We start from the raw sequence: 19604 nt of genomic DNA, 5'->3' as shown, positions 1-19604 counted from the left end.
GCACTATGTAAATAGTATTGATTTTTTTGTTTGTAGGAGAGTAAATCACTGTTAGAAAATAGCCTTCCAAGTCAATGGTTCTAATTTAAGCCTAATTATTTTAATTATTACCCAAAGCAATCACATTATACTCTATCCATATATCCCAGGAGAGTGTACTGAGCAAATGTACATACACGTGTACACTAGCATCCCAGACAGACACAGACTTTGCAGCTCATCACCTCTGCTTACATGAACACTCCTCAGGTCAAACCCCACTCCCTCATGGAAATCCCTCTGTCCATTCTAGCTCAAGTTCTCCTATGGAACACTTCCTATCACTACCACAAATTGGACCAAATATTTATATTTGCATCATCATTTGATTTACGTCAATTAATTCCTGGTTTAAGTAGAAGTGAGGAAATGTGAAGGTAATGGTTCTGGAAAGCTTGTCCTGTGTCTTGGGGGTCCCAACTTGAGCTCAGACTGGGTAAGATATACATGAGCAGACGGGTGGGCAACAGGGAGCAACCTCTATGCACAAAACAAGGAAAATATTTTTGCATATGCACTTGGGGGAGCAAGGACAGTAAGGAGTGTCCTATGCAATTATTTGTCCCCCAGCCCCATGGAAGTGTGTCAGCCATTAAAAGAGGGAGGCTGGCTCCACTTAGCCCTAAGACCCAGGGACACCGCATCACTGATTTGGTGCCTAGGGGATATGATGTTGGGGATTAGGGCCTCCGCAAGGAACTCAAAGTTCTTTGACACCCTGAGGCAGGAGCAAATGCCCCATTGACCTCGCAAAGCTGGCAGCTTCCAGAGAAGCAGCAGCCTTTGCAGAGACATCAGTGTTCTGTACTCAGTGGTGGCGGAAGGAGGTGCAGCTCCCAGTGCTTTCTCCCTGGTGGGCATTGACAACGGAGAACCAGAGCAAGTGAATGAAAAGGAAGAGCTGGAGACATCATGAGACACAAAAATTCTTGGGGGCTTCGAGAATGAAGAGATGGGAATGAGAAACTGTCATTATTACTACCTTGGCTTTGGACAGACTGAATGATGAATCCTGAAGAAATTCTTCACATAAGAGGCAGTTGAAAGAATCATTGGCCTAGAGAAGACAAGAGGATTGCCTGTTTTTTATTATCTTAAAGCCCACTTGGAGGAGGGGAGTTGGAATTTTAAGCAACTCTAGGGAAGCCAGTGGGTGCAAGCACAGGGAAAGGCCAGTCAGTTTGGCTGCAGGAAGAATTTCTAATCATCAGTGTTGACCAACAACCAGACAAGCTGCCACAGGAGGTAGTGAGCTCACTTGCATTGGAATTATGTAAGCGAGGAGACTAGATGCCATCAACAATGTTGAGCTAATTTTGGGGCCAGGTGGAAGACTAGTTGTTAAGAGACAAATTCAGCATGATCCCAGAGAAGAGAAAAAGGGTTACTGGATTGAAGCTACGAGGAAATAGATTTTAGCTCATTAGCAAGAGCTTATTACCACCAAAGCAGGCAGCCATATGAGTTGGTGAAATAGCTCTTTATCACCAGGCATGTTCAAGCAGAGTTTAGCAGACTACATAACAAGGTTGCTTTACTCTGGATAAAATTAGAAAAATACCAGTGTGTGTGTGTGTGTGTGTGTGTGTGTGTGTGTGTGTGTGTGTCTGTAAAGTATTTTCTTAACAGCTAAACCTTCTCATTAGCTGAACTGATGTGCAGAATTTCAGTGATGGTGATGATGTATACGCTATTAATAACAACAGAAAAGACTTACAAAGCACTTACCATATGCCGTCCACTATTCTAAGCACTTCAAATGTATTAGCTTATTTAATTCTCACACAACCTTATGAGGTAAGCATTATTATTATTATTATTATTATTATTATTCTCATTTTACAGATGAGTAGCTGGGGCACAGAGAGGCTAAGTAACTTGACCTAGATCTCATACTTAATAACCAGCATCACACCCAGCAAGCCTGGCTCCACTCTCCAAGCCCTTAACTAACGTGCTACATTAGCTAAAGTGGGAGTGGGGGACTCAGAGACCCACCCATCAGCCTTAGCAACCTTGAGGTACCTCCAATCATCTAGCTCACCTGGGAGCACAATTTGGAAAATCACTAACTAAAAGGACTGTAAAGTCTCTTCTGACTCTAATTTCTGTGTGGGGGAATTCACAAATGCAAAGCTCAGGACCTGGGCTCTCCTGAGGGAAGTGAATTTGTTCTCTTCTTTTACCTGGACGGTGTGCCCCAGGAGGAACTCTCCCTCAGCAGACAGTAGGTTCTGGCCTGGCTACAGAGAGAACCATGCTGCCTGTGGCCTCTCTTCTTTTCAAGGCTTTCCAGTGAGGAGAAACTTGTCTCACAGAAAAATCTCTCTTCATCTTTGGGTCATAGATTATCCTCCAAAGAATTCATTGTCAAAAAAGAAAGGGAGGGAGGGAGGAAAGGAAGGAGGGAGGGAGGGAGGAAGGAAGGAAGGAAAGACACAAGAAAAACACAAAGAAAGAAAGAAGGGCACAAAGAAATATACAAAGACACATAGATACAAACAAAGAAAAAGAAACAACATAATGCCAGCTTCTAAATGCTAAATGTCAGCCCCCTCAATGAGTGGAGAAAAGCAGACTTCACTTATGTAATACCCTAACTAGAATAGTCCCCTTATTCTACTCTCTCTTCTGTCATTTGCTAGAACTGAGAAGACACATGAGCCAAAAATCTTAACAAGAATCCAAACTTTATTCCAAAACTACCATATGCTAGGCTTGAAACCAAGCTCTCTAGCATATGTGCCCAACAGCAACTGAATGAGAACAATTACGCTGAAACCACGAGCACAGAATGGCTTCGTGCATTTGTCTTCAGTAATTCCCAGAGCCTTTCCAGGCATTGTAAATCCTGCCAGTTTGCCTTGGTCCTCTTTGGGGCACATTTAGTTCATAGACCCTGGGGCTAAACATGTTTCAAGCTCTCTAGGAATTCCTCATAAATTAATACAACCCACCCACTTTACTAACATTAAACAAACACATTAGAGGAAATGGAGCAGGATGTGAGAGATGACAGGGAAGGATTTCAGAGACCAGCAAATATAATAGTTTCATTTTTCAGATGAGCAAACTAAGCCCCAAGGATACAAAGTCAGGACTAGAGCTTGAATTTTGGTCTCTAATCCAATATTTTGGATTGAGTTTTTTTTTTTTTTCCCTCTCATTACTCCACATCACATATAAGTATTTTCAGAGCATTGCATGTCTCCTACTTTCTTTAATCCCTCCCTACTCTACAAACTCACAAAAGAGATTCAGTCAATGTTGCTGGCCAGCCCCGTGTTCTATCTATTCTGAAATAGGACAAAAATCTACAAGAGGTCTATTTGGCTAGAGATAAATTTCACCACAAAGGAAGCCTCAATTATTGCTCATTTTTGTATGTTACCAATTTTACTGAGGCCTAAGCACTCTTTCTCAGGATGAATTGATAGTTCCTTCTCCTACTTACTCCAGGATAGCATATAGGGTCTCTGATGCATGCCTCTACTTAGTATGCAGTTATCTTTCTCTCTAGCCCTCTCTCTCCCACTCTCTCTCTCTCTCTCTGTCATATTCTTATGCTCTGTGTTCTATCTCAGTAGCCACAAGCAGACCTGAATATGCTGACATAAATATTTCAATGCATAATGGAGGAGAAAGCTCAGTTTAGGTCTTTCCAATGCAGTCAGGGCAATTGTGAAGAGGGTACTGCTTTTACAAAATAAATAATGATGGTATTGGATTTTAACCCACAGAATTGAATAAATACCCATGAGTTCTACTGATATAATGAAATCAAATAATAAATAAATAGAGATAGTTCTTCATGACAGTAAAATTCCAATTAATAAATGTAGAAGAATAAAAGAAAATCTAGAATCACCAGTAGGCAAACACCACAGTGAAAAGTACTGCAGGTAAGAGCCACAAGTTAGAGGGTGCGAGTTCAAGGAGAAAGAGCATTTACATAATCTCAAAATATCCCGCCTGAAATATCTGTCAACAACAAAGGGAAATACAGTAACTTTGCAATGGAAAAATTTGACAAATGCCAACATAACCAGGTGATGCAGGTAAGCATCATCCGTGATAAGACATACCAACATCCTGAACCCCTTGATACAGCATGCAGAGGATGCCACATCACTTTTGTGGCATTCTTGGCAAAAATACGCAACCACTCCAGCGATAAGAAAACATCGCACAAATCCAAATTGAGGGATATTCTACAAAATAAACAATCAATACTCTTTAGAAGTGCCAGGGTCATGTAAGATAAAAAAAGTCTGAGGAACTGTTACAGACTGGAGGCGACTAAGGAGATATAAAAATTAAATGCAATGTAGGGTCTTGCATTGGATCTTAAAGGAGAAGAAGAATGTTATTGGAAAAATTAGTAAATTTTGAAAAAGTCTGTAATTTAGTTAATAATATTGTACCAGTGTTAATTCCCTTGTTTTGATAATTGGACTATAGTTATGTAAGATTTGTTAACATTGTTAACATTTGGGGAAGCAGGGTGAGGCATAAAGGGAAATTTTTGTACTATTTTTGCAACTTTTATCTAAGTCTAAAATTAGTCCAAAATTAAATGTTAAAAAAAAGTGCATGCTACTTTGATTTCCATTCTGCTCCTGTACCTTGCATGTGTCTTCCAGAAGTATGACTGTCCCTGGTTATGGTACAAACAAAATAACAACCAAATCCAACATTGATTCCTTGTTATAACAAAAAAGCAGTAAGTCATTCAAATTGTTCATTCAAACTGTTCTTAGTAGATGCCATGAAGGGAGATGAAACAAGTAAAGGGCCTTACACATTGTCTCTCTAAGCCTCAGTTTCCTCATCAATATAATTGTAATAACAGCAACATCTGTAGAGGGAACATCAAGAATTTAATCTAGACAAAACTGTTGTGTTTTAGATTTAGATGTCCTCTATAACATTTATTTGCTTTTAAAATACATGTAATGCTATTTTTATGGTTTATCTCTTAAACTCATATTTTTGGTTATACCTTGATTGCACTAGCAACAGTCTTTACCAACATTAACATTTTCCAGGAATGTAACCCTTGTGGTTGGCAAGAGTTATTATTTCCAGAGAGCTGGAGTAGCAGGTGCAGAGAGACTGTTTCTATGATAAGCTACATTTAGGATTGTTTTGTAAAAGGAGGTTTTATGTGTGCATGATGGAAACTGAACTGCCGTTTCTTAGCAAAGGGCCCCAGAATGTCCTCTAAGGACAGACAACCTTATAGTAACTACTGTTCATTGAGTGTCTTCTGGATCCCAGGGACATACTTGATACTTGACCTACATTATCATAGTTAATCACGTGTCAGACTTTCAAAGTAGCTATCATTATACTCTGTTTAAAAAATGAGAAAATTGAGATTCACTTTTCACACAGCTAATAGGTAGTAGGAACCAAGAGCCAAATCTTGATTCCTCTGCCTCTAAAGCCACACAAACTTCTTATAACAGGTAGCCCAAGACATCAAGAATCTAATATCTTTGGAGACAGGGCCAAGATGATTTGGCCAGGTGAATACCTTAAAAATACCCAGAGACCTTTTGTCAGAGAGTATTGATGATGTTGTTTGTGCTAGCTGTGTCAGAATTATCTAAGCACTTGCTGTTCTCCAGCTGATGTCGCAATGAGTGGTTCTGCTTCCTGTCCAAGAAATACCAAGGGGATCAAGAAGGCAAACTTACCCAGCCCTCAATGGGCACAAGCAGCCCACTTCCAGAGGAGATAACATTTAAGTTCAGTCTCGAGAAATGAGTTGTACAGCCAGACAACTGGGAACTGGGTTCCAGGCAGAGAAAACAACATGTACAAAGGTACAGAGGCATGAACTGAAGAATTGCAAACAGAAATATAGATAGAGGAAAGGGACACTTTACATGGTGCCTATGTGCATGTAAGAAACGCAGAGGGAGTTCAGTTACAGTGGGTACCCTTGTAGACCTTGCAGTCTAGCCAGGGAGACCCAGCTTCCATACTGGAAGCTGGCGAGTTTTAAAATGAGTAGTGAAACTCATCTCTTGATACACTAAAAATGCCTCTCAAACATCTTACCTTCTGCTGTTCCGTCTTCTCACTCTTTTCTACTTCAATAGCAGATGACAACTCAACTTGAAAAATAAGGAAAAAAAAGCTATCTACTTCTCAATATTTATTATGTTGAAAGCCAATGGTAGACTTTATATTTTTTAGTGAACATAGCATATAAAATTCTTATTACTGCCAGTAGAGTACCTTAATATAGAAGCCTAACTCAGGTGAGTGGACTTGCCAATTTTACTCTGAAGAAAAACTACCAGGGCACTTTACCCATGCATTATACCACCTTAAGCAATGACAGAAGAAATACCAACCAGTGAGAAATGGGACTGACATTTATTATCAACCACTGTATCTTAGGCACTGAGCACATTAACAGTAAACATTTATTGAATGCTCAGTCTATTTCAGGTACAGAGGTAACTGCTTTACAGGGATATTCTTATTTAATCTTCACAGCCACTCTAAAAGGAATGTTCTAGAATTATTATCCTCAGTTTGGAAGAAGAAACTGAGGCATGGAATGGTTAAGTAAGCTGAACAAGAACACCAGTGAGTAACTAACAGAACCAAGAATTCACCCCAACTGTATCTGACTCCATAGAGCTTCACATTACCTATCTGAAAGCCCTACAATTTAATAAATGATTATCCTGGGGCAGAGGTATGACCATTGACTCCCCAGACCTCACTAGTTGGAGGTAAAATGGAGGCTCACTATTATAAATATACCATACTCTAGCTTCCATTCAATTTTGTTATGAGTATTCCAACTTCCCGTGTGAAGAAATATGATCAGCCATGGGTAATTTGAGCTTTCATAAAAAGAAAACTTGGTGCTCTAGTGGCATATCTTCCCAACATGAAGAGGCCATCTGGCTAGTGGCAAAAACCCTCTGGGACTCAGGCATCTCCACATGCTGGGAAAGAAAGCTAAATCTCATGCCTCCCAAGGAGATCACAGGAGGCACGCTGTGGGGAAGGAAAGTGAATGTGGGGCAAAAGAAACATTTCAAGTAAAGTGCCTTAATTCTATTTATCTTCCACTCAGTGTCCAACCTTCACACTCCTACACTCCAACAGTGTTGTCTAAGACTTAAAAGAGTGTGAATAACTTGCCCAGGATACATAGAGGTTGGAACCAAAAATGGCAGCTACCAGCGGTTTGACCCCTTTTATCCTCTAAAGCACAGGTCACAAAGCTCCACCTGTGGAATCAGAAGTCCTGAGTTCCAAGAGCATCTCGGTTGCTAATCAGTTGGCTGGTGACCTTAGGAATCACATAACCTCACTCTAGTCTGAGTTCAGCATTTGCCAGGTAGAGATAGTAACCCCCAACTTGTCCATGCACACAGTTGCCGTGAGAAATAAGTGGGAAAGGAGATATAAACGGTCTTGAAAACTCTTCAGTCCCTGCAAAATGCTAAGATCCTCTTAATGATCATTAATTTTTAATTATTATTGGCAGGTGACATAGCACATGTAAAAAGCAGTGTCTAGAGACAATCACTCCAGGGTCAAACACTGGTTCCACCTCTTACCATCCTGACGGCCTTGAAAAGCCAGCTTGGCTTTCTGAGCTTCAGTTTCCTCATTTATAAGATGGGGATAAGGTTGTCTATTTCACAGAATTAGTGTAAAGACCAAAGGAGACATATGCAATGCAGAGTGCCTGGAACTCAAAAAAATGGTAGATAGGAATAATCAAAATAAGCACTAGGAATAATAACAATAATAGATCATGCCTCTTCTTCCTCTGGATACACTAACTCTCTCATCACCTATAGCAATTAATCATGTATCATTTCATAACATCTCTTGAATTACTGTTTGATACGGATAATTAAAATTTTGTTTACATTTTGTTGCTGTTGTTGTCATTGACGTGCCAACTCTTAGAGGTCTATTTGATTGAATTCACTTTAACCCCAGCCGAGAAATCTAAAAATGCTTCAAGAATCCCTGCCTGTCTTTGTGTCAGTCACAGAAAGGAAGGGGTTACTGGGCATTCAGATTGCCTCTGAAGCATAAGGCATCTGACCTTGTCAGGAGCCCTCGGGCTTTTGCCAGCACTTCTGCTCTTCTCTGCACACAGCCCTCACTGGAAAAGTACTGCCTAGACTGTGTGAATTATTAATCTCATCATGACATCAAATACCTGCTAGATAAAAAGAACCAGTGGCCTCCACAAGGAGGATCTCAGAGAAAACCAAGAGCCAGAGATATCCTTTTGACTACAATCAAGATTTTCCCTGCTCCCCTCTGGGATGGGGGACACCCTCACTCATTCTCAGCAGCCTCATACACATAACTCGAGCTCCATCAGGTTAAATAAAACATTGTCACTTCCTTTTGGGGCTGATCTGGAGGAAAACGCTTTAAATGACCCCCCAATCAGTAGATGCTGCCACACCAACTTTAAATGAGTTTATGTTTCGAGTTCATGAGAACTGGAGCACAAGGAAGGGTTCAAGATCTTTTCAGTTTCCTGTTTTCCTTTCAAGGACCTGTTGCTGAATCTAACAGGATCAAAATCACTGGAGGGTAGAAAATTATTGACACATGGAAAATTCCAGTAGTAAGAGGTCCGTAGGAAATACATCTGCCATATTCTATGCTATTTGGCAAGGCTTTGAGCCAAGTTCTTAATAAGGCTAGCCTCTGAAAGAATGGATTTATTTTTGAGTCAGAGAGAGAAAATGGCAGGACAGAAAGATCATGGCTCAAGAGATTTGAACTCTGTAGCCTTGAGCTTTCTTTCAAAAGCATTTACTGAGCACAGGTACTCTGGAATATACAGACATACTCACCAGAGAAAACAATCTACTATTTATGCAACACCTAGTATATATAAGATAGTCTTCCAGGTGGTTTATTCATAATATCTAATTTACCCTCACAGCAACCAAAGGATATATTGTTTTGTGCCCCTTTTGCTTTTGAGGAAATTGGTGCTTAATAAGGTATTCATTGACTAAGATCAGCAGAGTTGAAATCCAAACTCAGGTTTAGCTGGATCTAAAATCCTTAAGAAACACATAATTCAGCAGAAGAGCCTGATGAGTAAACAGCTAATATCAGGGCAATACACAATTAGCAAGACGGAATCTGTAATAGCTAGAGAGTACCTAAAGCCATAGGGAGGCAGTAGAGTGAACAACTGCCCTGGTTTGTCCAGGACTGAGGGGATTCTCAGAATGCAAAGACTTCAGTGCTAAAACTGGCACCATCTGGAACAAATCAAGACAGTTAACCACCTCAGAGTTATATGGGGGTCAGGTACTGAAGGACAGTTTGTCCCAAGGTGACGAGTTTGACCTTTGTCCTATAAAGAACAAGATGACTGATATGAACACATAACTGTCCTAGAAAGGGGAGGGAGATAGAGCGAGAACCCTGGCTGCTGGATTGATTAGATTAGAGATGGTGAAAATGGTGGCTGGGAGGCTTGAAATAAAGAGAGAAGACTGGAAAGTGAAATATAAAGAGGAAGGAAGTTAAATAAATGATATACGTCCTTTTAGCTCTAAGACTGTGATTCTAAGACTAGACTTCTTAAACAAGGAAATCTAATCTAATCAAAACAGAAGTCTATATGACATATTTACTAAATGGACTAGGACATTTTAGCATATAATTTAGTACTTACTTGTAATGGGTTGAATTGTGTTCTCCATCCCCCCCCCCCAATAAAAACATATGTTGAAGTCCAGCTCCTAGTATACCTCAGAATATGACCTTATTTGGAAATAGGGTCGTTGCAGATGTAATTAGTTAAGATGAGGTCATATAGGAATAGAGTGGACCCCTAATCCAATCCGAAGGTCCTTTTATAAGAAGACAGCCATGTGAAGACAGAGAGATACAGGGAGAATGTCACATGATGACAAAAGCAGACACTGGAGTTATGCAGCCACAAGCCAAGAATGACAAAGATTGCCCGCAAACCACCAGAAGATAGGAAGAGACAAGGAAGTGTTCCCCTACAAGTTCAAAGGGAACAGGGCCCTACTGACATCTTGATTTAGGACTTCTGGCCTCTAGAAGTGTGAGACAATCAATTTCAGTTGTTTTAAGACACCCAATTTGTGGTACTTTGGTACAGCAGCCCTGGGAAGCTAATACACTAGCCAAATTATATCCAAATTTTGTTTTACCAAAAAGAGATAGAATGGAAATAAGACAGAATATAAATACTCTGCTAAGAAACTTCTAGGAAACAAGCTCGAAGTTAAGTGATTTCTTGGGACTTTTTCAGTGAATCATCTCAACAGTCCTATAACAATTCAGTCATAGATGAGAAACTGAGTCTCAGAAAGAGACTCCTTTGAATTTCCTAAAAGAAGTAACAAGGAAGCCAAGGCAGTGGGCCGAAGGAAATTGAAGAACTTGGCAGAGCTCTAAGCAATTTACAAAACATGAGAAAACACAATCTTGAGGGTACTGGGGTTGGGGTGGTGGGAGAACAGGCAGAAGAAAGGCTTCTTGCCCTACAGCTCTGAGTCACCAAAATGTGATGGCATCCTTAACAGCAGGACTCGCCTCTCATCTTCCCTTTGGGCTCTGGGACACAGGGGGAGGCAAAGACAAAGCATGTTCAGAGAGAGTTGAGAGTGAGGAAGTCATTTTAGAAGCTTTTGGGGCCTTACAGGGAAGGCACTTTCCTAAAGTTAATTACTTTCTGGATGAACACCTGATTAGAAATATCATTTGCAAGCCCCACCTGCCATGGATGTCTCCTGTTTTTAAAGTAGATGTTCAAAGAATGTTAAAATTCTAATATATATCTTCATCTCCCGTGGAAAACAGAACACTGATTATTTTGGGCCTCGGGAAGTTGGGATCCAGTCACGGAATTCATCATTACCCTTATGTAATCTAGGAGAACAGGGAACAGATCGGATGAGAAATCTCAAAGGAAAACATACCGCCCACAAAATTAGCCTGAGTCATTGCTCCAAGTGAGAGGCTGAGTTTAAATCAGGGATAATTTTTAAAATTTCAAACAGTGACCCCTTCAACCCGGTGATGAGGCTATCTGAGCCAGTTGTTTTTGCCTGTGTGTTCAAAAAGTACTTGCTGCAATATTCACGAGATGGAAAAAAGGCACAGGGCCAGAGGCCAGGAAACAGGACTTCAGGCTCCACTGTGTGACTTAGGTACGTTATGTATTTTTGTCTCAGTCTCCTCATCTATAAAATGAAGTTTTTGATTCTGATATGCTTATCTCTTCGCTGGTTACCCTTCCCTGTCAGTCACTCCCTCATCCTATCCATCTTCCTTCTCAACTCCCTCTTTCCCACTGCCATGATGAAGAGAGAATGTAAGTTGAGGGGTTGGTGAATGGGCTTGGACAAGACACAGGAAGGTCATTCATTCATTCATTCATTTCACTAAGCACTCACTATATGTTTAAATCAAATGTTAGGCTTTGGGGCTAAGAGAACGAAATATCATCCCTGGCCACTAGGATCCCATGGTCCTGCTGAAGAGAGAGAGAAATAAACGTTTAGTTACAAATGAGTGTTATAACCAAGGAAACACTCAAGATGCAATGTAAGCAGGTGTGAGAAAGCATTATCCAGTCTTTTTGGGTCATGAAAAGCTCCGCAGAGGAGGCAAATCTGGGGAAGAGAGTGGGAAAGAGAATATTCTAGAAAGAAGGATCACAGAGCATAAGCTAAAGTTCAGATAGTTAAGTATATCTGCAGTTTTAGGGCATATTGCTGAAGCAGAGAACAAAGGGTCAAATGACAAAATGCCTTATAGGCCTTGCTAAGGAAACAAGGACTTAATCCTGGTTTGCATGTGGAACGGAGAGAGGCCATAATCACTTTGTGAGTGCTGGCATACCTAGCAGTGAGTCCACATCTGTCATATCCCATGCATGAAGGACACTACTCAGAAGAGTGGTGAGAACCATTGTGTGGAACTCCAGAGGACTTGAACCGAAGGGTAGAAACTACAGAAAAGCAGGAACCTTTAGCAGTCAGAGCTGCTAAGTTGGTAGAGGATGCATAGGGTAGCAATAAATTCTCCATCAATGATTGGTCTATTGCTTGCTAGAAATGTATCATAGTTGGAAAACATAAGCCTTAAAGTCCTTTCCAAACCAACGAAGCTTAACTTTTCCTCCCAGTGGACATCCTTTGAGTCATCTATAAAAGAGAACACAAGACATAACTGGTGATACTTTTGAGAGTTTTCACCAACAATCTTTTTTATAAATTCCTTCTTCCCCACTTACCCCAACATGAGCTCAATCTTGTGAAACTGTCTATTTGATAAATTGTATTTACCAAATAATAGTTGCTTAACTTGATATTTAAGGAGCACAAACCAAACAACAGTATTGTGATTTAACTAGAGATTTCTGAATATTGAAACTGCCTTGAAGTCTGTTATCTGGAGACTCAAGCTTGGAAACCTCCAGAGAAATAATCTCCAAGTTTCCCTCTAGCAATGACAGTCTCTGACTCCAGGAATTAGAGTGACAAAAAAGAAAGAGAAGTTGTATCCCCTTTAAGATTTTGAAGACATGCTCTGAGGAGAGAAAGCAGAGGTGTGCATATGTATATCTCAGTGAGGAGGGAAGTTTGGGAGGGAGGATGGCAAGAACAGTCTAGAGTAGCAGGAAGACATGAAGTTCTGTGGGTGGAGCATGGGGTGTATGAGTGTGCGGGTCTGGCTTAGAAAGTCTGTGCATCTTGGACTTGCTACTCATTGCCTTTGATCAGGGGTGAGTGCTTCACTACTCCGAGGCTCATTTCCTCTTCTGCATATTGAGCCAATGATTCTTAGCTTGAAACTGCTGCTGTAAAGATTAAACTAAGAATTGTATGTAAAGCAACTATCTATGCTTGACACACAGTAGGTTTTCAAAAGACAATAGTAATCATGAAACAATGATGGTTTAATCAAGAGGTTTAGACACCAAGGAGCAGTTTAATTTGTTTACTGTGCAGAAAGATATGAGTCTTTATTGCTCTAATGACAGTTAGATGACTTTAGAAGCTGCCTAGGGATAGTGTGCCGTTGTCATTGTAGATAATAAAAGCAGAAATGAGAGGAGAATTAATGAGGAAACCAGACAAATTCAAAATGCTGGGCAATAATTTGCCTGGACCGCATCATTACAGGGGAGGAAAGGGATGACGTAAGTGTTTATTTCTAACTCTCCCTCTCTGAGGATGCTGATTGTTTTCAGTCTGGCTTCTGCTTTTAGAGCTCCAACACACCTAGACTCCAAACAGCCTTCTTTTTAAATCTTTTGTTGCTATTGTTGTTGGCCCGGATCCCTAAAGCACCTGTGTGCATGTTTATATTCTTGGTACGTGGAAAGGAAGGTGATAGTCATATGCTCCCCAAGAACTAGGAAATGTGGCAAAGAGATTGTCCTCCTAAGAGTTAAACCAGAAAATCAGTCCAGTTAAAATGAGATATGCAAAGTCCCCACCCAGAGACAGAGTGGGCCCTAGGCCAGCAGGATGGGGGCTAACCTCAATGAAGATGTTAAGGTATCTAGAGAAAAATTATTTTGCTCAGAAGGAAACTGACCAGCATGGAAACATAGAAAAAGAGAACCATGGAGGCAATGGGTGCAGCCTGATCAAACCCTATCCAGGGTTGTAGTAGCTTATCCAGTGCATTGGAATCTGTTGTGGATGCTGAACACCTTGAGAACAAACCCCTGAATTCCTCACATGGCTCATGAGACCCTACATGATTTAGCCTCAGCACATCTCATCCCACACCTCTCTCTACCTCACTCATTCCACTCTCGCTTTGGCCTTCTTGCTGCTTATACAGTGGCTGTTCTTTTGGTCTGGGATTCTCTTTTCCCAAATTTTGCATGGCTCTCTCTCTCACTTCATTGCTCAAATTTAACTCCACGGTCTCTCTTGGACCACCTTATTTAAAATCCATCCAACAGAGAGCCAGGGCCTGACAACATGTTTGTAACTTGTGAAATAACCAAACATTGTCCTGAGACCTTTGAAAACAATGAAAAAAAATTCATGTGCAAAAGCCAACAAATACCATGTCAGGAAGGGCTGGTTTAAACAGTCAAAAGAGAGATATCCTCTGCACAACATAAAGCTGGTGAAATACTCAGTCTCGCAGACTGCAATGTTACAGTAATATTTCCTGAAAAAGGAAGAAAGTCATCCAGAAGAAGCTTATTTATTGGAGCAGGGTTTCATAGTCATGTATCTGGTTTGCTAAAGCAAGTGAGTATCTTCTAGAATACTTATTCGCTCTGTTCTTTAAATGTATTTGTGAAATTTTTAAATTATTTCCCCCACTCCTCATTTTCTGAGACCCTCATCTTACCAATTGAGGTTTACAAAATCATGGATCTTTGAGAAAGGGAAAGTGATAACTCTGTTTCATTCCAATTTGGCAAAAGCATCCCCAACAGAAGATGGACATATCAGACTATCTTATGATGTCACTACACTCTCAAATCCAATAAATATCCTTTGTTTTGATTGTATTCTCACTAAGCAAGGTTCTAATTAAGACTTGGCTTTTCACGTAGGTCTCCTAAGGAAAGAAAGAACTAGAAATATGGACCTGAACTTTCTGTCTTCCTATGTCAATCATATTTCTCACTGTTAATCAAATGTAGAACACAAGTGGCCCACTGAGTACTTAATTTGTGCTTTTGTATTTTTTGTTTGTGTCTTTAGCTACTGTAGCGAGAAGTGCACTGGAGCACTCTGATGGGAATGGGAGGGATAGGTCTGTGGGTCTTTACATCAGCAAAGAATGGAAGGAGAGGTTAGGATAAGAACTTTTTGGTTATCAGCTTCTGGGCCTTTCCGAATTACCATCTGGTTCACTGTGGACCATCTCAAGAAATGTGAAGAAGATGTATGTGTGTGGATGTGTGTGTGCATTTTACTGGTCTAATATATTCTTTGGGGAGCCAGAAGTGGGAGGAAAATGTGGTTGGGATTCTGGTGGATCTTGTGAGACTTTGAGAAGAAAAAGAGTAGTCCATGTTCCAGCATGATGCCTCTGAGGAAGTGGAGTTTGGAGAAAAATGGCCCTGAGAGCCACAGTATTGGGGGCCAAAATTGGGGCACCTGTGGTCAAGCTTGGTACAGAAAGAACAAAGATCCTGCTCTACAGGACCCTGAGAGTCTGAACAAGGAACTGGACAAGTGAAACAATCCTGTGGGTGAAGCTTGAGCCAATTCTAACAATTTGAAGATCAAAAATGGATAGTGATGCAAGTATCCTGATAATATAAAGACCTTTACACCTGTTACAAATGAATTGGCATCTCATGCACCCTTCTCTGCCCTCACTCAGCACATAGCCAACCCAGGATTTTGATTTAGCACACTGCAAGACCAACCCTGTGGTGAAGAACACCATGCGTGGAGGTCATTGTGCCAACTGCTGTCCAGCCTCTGGGAATAACACTCACTGCTCTGTAGTCTCTTCTTTGAAACTTCAACTAAAGGCCAGGGCCAGTCTTAGAACCTATACAAATTGATATAGTTTCTAGGAGTATTCCCCCAAATTTATTCCCTATTTGCTCTGGAAATGTTTTTATTAGGGAAAAAGGATCTCTACTCCAAAAACAAAAAAAAAGTGAATAAACTACAAGGTAGGTGTTATTGACTCCACTTTATAAGTGAGCAAACTGAAGCTCCGAAAATTTAAGATAATTGTCACTGCCCCTCACCTAGCAGGTGACAGATTTGAAACTCAAACCTGAGTACCCAAGTCTAATGCTGTTTCTACAAAACTAAGTCATTCTGCAGTCGTGAGAGGACTCGAATATCACACAAAAGCACAATCCATTTACTCTTTTAAAAGTGGCACCTACTGTGTGCCAGACATCGTGTTAAGTCCTAGTGATTAAAGTCCCAGTTCTGAATAATGTGGTTGTTCTGAGGTGGAGGGAAGAATCCACCCCAGGCTTACTCATGGCAAGTGCTACGGGTTCTTCCACGGGGGTGGGAAAATGGAGGGAGAGGATGGAAAGATTCTTCAGAGGAGGAAGCTGGATTTCAAACAAAGACATTCAAAGCAAATAAGGGCATAGAGGTTAACAGAGGCTGTGGGCAAGGTCAAGGAACAACAAGCTGCTTATTCTATGTAAAGAATAAGGGGCAAGTTCCAGGAGTGAAGAGGTAGGAGAAGATTAAGCACAACTTCAGGAGTGAAAACAGAATGTCGAGTCCTTGGAACTTCTAGGAACCTTCCAGAACAAAGACAGGATATAAAGATCAAGAACTCTAAAATCGTAGAAACTTAGCTGCTTCTCTACTGCTGGGATTCTCATTATTTCCATCCCTTTCCTTGCAGGAAATGAAATTAAAATCCTTAATTCAAAAAGATCCTGTGGGCTCATCCTTGGCAGCACAAAAACAGGGAGCTGAAGAGACTTGAACTGATTCAGAGAGCAAACTGGTACATGGCCGCAACCATTTTGAAGAAGATCAGAAAGAAACTGAGTCTCTGGGGCCTGTGATAAGAAAGCAAGATGAGCACAGGAAGTAGATCTGGGTTGAGAGGGAGCCCTGGGAATGAACAGTGGATAAGCCCAGGGGCTCCTGGATAATAAAAATAACTCCTACTCAGCCCACCTCCTGGGGCCACTGTAGAGCTTGGAAGAGATAAAAGGAGTGAAATCACTACCCATGTTTTTCTGATGATGTTCTCTCCTAGGCTCTGGGCTGGGGACTTGGAATCCTGCCATTAAATTCCTACCTCTGAACACTAGTGCTTTGTTTTCTAATCCGGCATTTCTAAAGCCTTTCATCTGTATTTCTGGACTCAGCCTATTGCCTTAGCAGAGCCTCGTTGGCTGTTTAATGATAGTCTAATGAGGTCTCGGAGAGTCCTAAAGTAACGCTTCTGGCCTGCAGCTTTCCCTTTAAGGAGGGGCCTTTGAATCCAGGTCTGCATTAAGTATGAATCAAGCTTTCTGTCTGTCTGTTGCACACAAGTGAAATCCACCTCCATATCACTCCTTCCTAGAGGGGATTTTCTCTCTGCATTACACCTGCAGAACACCATCCTCTTTTCACCAGCAAGCCTGGGTACATGATTAATATTTTAAGCCTCCCTGGTTCCACTTTACCTAGTTTCAAAAGTGCCTGAATGTTGGACTTTTAAAAAATGTATTTATTTCCCCATCCAGACTGGTGAGGAGGAATTGCAAGTAGAAGGCACAGCCATGGGGGCTGAAACAAATCCAGGCAAATCTTTATATTGCTTCTGCAGTCATCTGGGTTTTCTTCCATTAGCATCTCAGATGCTACTTCTCTTTTCTGCTGACCTTCATTTTCGAAGAGAAGAGAGAACAGTTTTAAGAGGGCATTATATCTTTTCCTTCCAAAATGTAGACTTGAAATGTATGGTGGGTGTTCTCAGCTCAGTTCAGAGAGAAATGTGTCTGACTTCCCCTCCTGTCCTGGGCACCACCGTCCTCCCCATCTCAGTTCCCAGGAGATTCCTCTAATTTCTCCCTCTTCTGAGCTCCCTCCTTCTCTCCAGGAAACACTGCTGAAGTTTTCCCCACAAAGCTTCTTGTATTCGCCTCACGGATGGCTGCAGGCACCTGGTTATCTCCCCACCCGCAATCTCCTTACAGCGTGGCTCTTTTGCTCAAGAAGCAGAAAGAGCTTTAGAGATGGAGGCAAGAAAGGCTGGCTGCACACTCCAGAATCTGGGATCTGAGCACTCATATTCAAATTCAGCTCAGACAGTAATTCCTAAGCTGGGGTATGTATGATGATCATGTTAAGCTTCAATTTCTTTACCTGTAAAAGTGGAGATGGTAATAATAGCAAACAAATAATAAAGAGTAAATAAAAAATAAATGAGAATACAGACAAGACTCAAATGTCACAAAACGTGGGCAATCTATTACACAGATCTATTGTGTACATCTATTGCACAGATGACTGGAGTTTGGGAAACTGTGGTCTGGAAAGATGCTCTCAAAGTTCCCTTCCATCTCTCAATTCCTAAGCATTGATCCATATCATAGATAACTATTTATTGAGTGATCATGTCTGTGTTGTGTAATAGAGACACCAAGAAGAATGAGGAGCAGTGTTTGTTTTTGTGGTGTTCACAGTCTAGTGAGACAGACAAAGCCACAAGCAGCTACAGGAGAAGCTCTGGTCACTGCCATCTACTTAGCCAAGTAGACAAGACAATGGAAGGTCTTCTTTCACTGGGAAAAGTATACTGATTCATTCTCAGAACACATTGAATGTTTGCAGCCAGTAGACTCCTCTCTATTACTTCATGTGCTTCTGCCCCCACCGACATTTGATTGAACACCACTTGTCTTGATTGCATTGAATTGAAGATCTCTATGTATTGACAATGTATGATGAGTTGGAATGGTGAAAACAGGTATAAAAGAACAGATGCACCTGACTTCAATGAGCAGTGCCGCAGAGAAGGGCAACAACAGGACTTGAAAGCCGAGGACACAGTACAAGACGTGGTACTCCCTGGTCCTGTGAATTTGGGCAATGCACTTGACCTATCTGAGCTCATAACCCCATTTGTAAGATGGAGATAAGCCTACATGCCTGTCAAGAGTGTTGTGAGAAATAAATGAGATACTGTATGAGAAAATATTTTATAGAGTGTCAACCTTCTTGTAATGTTAGTTTCAAAGCCTGGTGTAAAGAAGAGGCTAAAGAAAATTCATGGAAGGAATGAAGGAAAGACGTGAGGGAGGGAAGGAAAGGGAAAAGATAAGATACACATGTGGCATGTTTAAAAAATGATAAAATAGGGAAACATCTGCCAAGGGCTAATAGGCTACAGGACTTCTGAGAAGGAAGAAATGACTGAGGACTAATAGGATCAGGTTTTCATTTTAGCATTAATTTTAAAATATTGCAGTAATTATAAGTAGGGTGAATTTGTAAGGAATGATATCAGAGATAAGGAGACCAGTTGAAAAAACAGCGGCAATAGTCAATAATAATAATCTGAAGCAATGTCAATTGGGATGGACTCAATTTTATTGGAGCAAGAGTAAGGAGGAAGACATTTCAAAATCAAGGAGAGGGGGAAGGCGCTAGGAAAAATTTCCAGATTTCTCACTGGGGCAGCTGGATGGATGAATGTGTCATTTAACTAGGACAGGGAATAATTAAAAGAAAGAAGGATTGGGGAGGGAACGGTGAATTCAGTTATAGACATGTTGAGTGGAAGATTCTATAGGACAGCCAGGTAAAGACGTCAGTGGGTAGCTGGAGACAGAGGTCTGAAGTTAGAATCACAGATGTGGGGTTGAGATCATCCCCTGCCAACTGTGTAGGATAAGAATAATAAAAGTAGGCTCAAGACAGAACCCTGAGAGCTCCTATATATATATATATATATATATATATTTTTTTTTTTTTTTGTGAGGGAGATCAGCCCTGAGCTAACATCCATGCTAATCCTCCTCTTTTTGCTGAGGAAGACCGGCTCTGAGCTAACATCTATTGCCAATCCTCCTCCTTTTTTTTTTTTCT

At 40.9% G+C, this 19604-nt stretch overlaps 1 long non-coding RNA gene across 4 annotated transcripts in view; it reads right to left on the bottom strand.

Annotated features, from left to right (window-relative positions):
• LOC131409479 (uncharacterized) overlaps positions 1–19604 on the bottom strand; it is a 282348-nt gene that overhangs the window by 177627 nt on the left and 85117 nt on the right. The window contains exon 5 of one of the 4 annotated variants that reach the window (XR_009220931.1): positions 11124–12251. The exons of the other annotated variants lie outside the window; for them this stretch is intronic. This is a non-coding gene — a long non-coding RNA (uncharacterized LOC131409479). Of the gene's footprint in view, positions 1–11123; positions 12252–19604 lie in introns of those variants that run through there. 4 annotated transcript variants of the gene reach the window in all.

The sequence above is a fragment of the Diceros bicornis genome, chromosome 8, assembly GCF_020826845.1.
Source record: "Diceros bicornis minor isolate mBicDic1 chromosome 8, mDicBic1.mat.cur, whole genome shotgun sequence".
Lineage (NCBI taxonomy): Eukaryota > Metazoa > Chordata > Mammalia > Perissodactyla > Rhinocerotidae > Diceros > Diceros bicornis.
The sequence above is the reverse complement of the archived record's forward strand: the minus strand, read 5'-3'. Positions and strand labels throughout refer to the sequence as shown.